A 3,055-nucleotide genomic window follows, 5' to 3' on the forward strand; every position below is an offset into this window, starting at 1 on the left:
CTCTCCTGGGCTGGATTCTGCGGAGTCCCTCTGGTACGTGTCACTCCGTCGCCATCTTCCCGGAAGTCGTCACCCAATTCTTAAGGTGATTTTAATCTAGTCATATAGACTACACTAAATTCTTTCACGTGGGCTTGCCATACTAAAATGCTATATTTTACTATTTGAATATGACACACACATTATAAATCAAGGAAGGCATGAATTAATTTAAAAAAACATCAAGTTAAAATAACTCTGAAGTGGATAGACTTAAAAGGAACAAGTTAACAATAAAAAATGAAATTATCTTATTAAGTAAAATTGATAATTACAAATTATAAACACCTTTTATAGCAACCAGATAAAACAATAAGAGTGTAATTTATGATGCTTGAACAAGTTCCTTGGATGTCTAAATAACTCTATGGGCAGAATAGTCTTAGATGGCACTCTAGGAAGAATTATCCAGATATCCGCTTGTCTTACAACAATACAAACAGTTATGAAAAAAAATTCTATGAAGGCTGGGGTGAGGAACAAAGCAAACATAGCATGCAAGTAGGCTAAAAAAAAACAAGAAGGAATTTCCTGTTACATGATTTCCCATGGACATTTTTGGATTGTCAGGGATGATCTGAGAAGTCAGCATTTTTTCTGAGACCCTCTGGTTGGAATAATCAACCTATATTTCCACTGGAAGCCAGACCATTCAAAGAACAAATTAGACTTTTAAACGAGTATTAATTTTTTAATGGCAAGAAACTTAATACTATTAATTAAATTTTCAGTCAGATAGTAAAGTTTCATTTGAATCAATTGAGTTCTCAGCCATTGTTCTTTTATATCTTTCATATTAACTTCAAAAAAATAAGAAAAGTGAACACACTATTTGACAGATATCTTTTTAATGTCTATATTTTGACTGTATAAAACCTGGTTATTAAGTTGATTTAGATTCAGAGCAACCTCGCAGGATAGAGCAGAAACTGCTCACAGGGTTTCTGAGATAGTAATACTCAATGGAAGCCTATTGGCTTTCTTTAATTCCCCCCTTCCTCCCTTCCTCCCTTCCTCCCTTCCTCCCTTCCTCTCTTCCTCCCTTCCTCCCTTCCTTCCTTCCTTCCTTCCTTCCTTTTCTCTCTCTCTTTCTCTCTCGCTCGCTCTCTCTGTCTCTCCCTCGCTCTCTGTCTCTCCCTTTCTTTCTTTCTTTCTTTCTTTCTTTCTTTCTTTCTTTCTTTCTTTCTTCTTGCTCAAACTGGTTAGCAGGCCAGCTCTTGACTTATTATAACTCTTGACTAGTTCTACTTAGAATTAACTAAAATAACCTTATTCTCATGCATATCTGAACTAGCTACTAGCTTAGGCTGAGCAAAGTGGGAAATTGTTTTTTCTTCTCAAACTGAGCCACTCTATTAATTGTTCATAATATTAAATAATTTAATTCAGAAGCACACATGGTTATAAAATCAAATATTTGCTCAAAAAAGAAAACTCATTTTCCTTCAACCCTGAATCCTGGTCATGGAAGCTTGTGCATAAATCCTGGTTAGTTATAAAAGCTTGTACATAAGAAATTTAATCTCATTTCCTTGACCTTCTACAAAATATTTATAAATGTAAAGTAATATGAATATGTAGAGGACCTTAGAAGTACTATTTATCTATTGTTACCCAACACATTAGCACAAACTCATCAACATAAAACCACAATTATTAGTCCAAACCTTCTGTAGATAAGAAGACTAGGAACCACTTAGTTGTGTTCTTTGTTCAGGATCTCACAAAGTTGAAATCAAAGTGAAAAGGCTACATTCATATTTGGAACTTGGAGGGATTAAATTTCTTTTAGTTATAGGACTAAAATCTCCATTTCCTTTTTAGCTCTCATCATTAACTTGACCCATTCATCTTCAATACCTGTAACAACATATTCATTCTTTTCATCTATTTGAAATAACTTTGAGTTCCCCAAGTGGGGGAAACTCTGTTTAAATGACTTGCCTAACTGTGTTAAGCCTAATCAGATAATTTTCATACTATAAAGCCAGTTGACTTTAATTACATTTGGAAATCTCTTCATAGCAGTTCATAGATTAGAGTTTAATTGAGTAACTCTGGGACAAGAATCTCATGGGGAATATTTTTAGAATTTTGTCTATAAGGATCAGTTCACTTTGTATAAAAATATGTCTTATTTTATTATGCAGTTTACTTAATATTTTCTATGCATTCTACTTAATAGAAAGTAGAAAAGTAGGGATAGATAGATATGTATGTATATATATATATATGTGTATTTTAATTTATGATCACTTTACCTCAGCAAGTTAGCACAGACTTCTAGTTAAAGAACTTCCAGAGTTCTTCAGCAGTTGAGCAAATTGTGCATTCTTCAGCCTCACATGTGATTGAAGTTCATGAGTTTGAACTGCTTCATATAGGGCAATGAACATTATAAATAGAGAGGCTTTTATAATGAGAAAGTACAAGTGATCTAAAAAGCAGAAGTTAGAAAAATTTTCTCTAGAAAACCACTGCAGCCACAGTTCATTACAAAACAAATTTTATCAAACAAATTACAGAAATTTTAGAAAGAGAAATTAAGCCACAAAGACAAATATTCATTTAAGACAAATACAGAATTCACATAATCAATGGAAATAGTAAGAAAGAGTTAATATTGTTCTTATCTTTGACTTTATTGTTGTGGAAGAAAATTACTCCCTCTTACTAATTGAACCACATGCTATAATGGAAATTCCTGAATTTGTTGAAGATTTCATATTATAATAGAGAAGTAATTCCTTTAAGGCTTATCAAGTTTAATATTCTTACCAGTGTTGTAAAGCTTAGATTATGAAAGCAGCATTTTCAAATTGGTGAATAAAAATCATACTTGAGCTAGAATTTAGCATTTTTTAAATCATTTTCTTAGGGGCTCATACAACTCTTATCACAATCCATACACACATCAATTGTGTAAAGTGCATTTGTACATTCATTGCCCTCATCATTCTCAAAACATTTCCTCTCCACTTAAACCCCCGGCATTAGGTCCTCATTTCCCCCCTCC

The sequence above is a fragment of the Echinops telfairi genome, unplaced genomic scaffold, assembly GCF_000313985.2.
Source record: "Echinops telfairi isolate 266 unplaced genomic scaffold, ASM31398v2 ScPeMD7_7436;HRSCAF=8474, whole genome shotgun sequence".
NCBI lineage: Eukaryota > Metazoa > Chordata > Mammalia > Afrosoricida > Tenrecidae > Echinops > Echinops telfairi.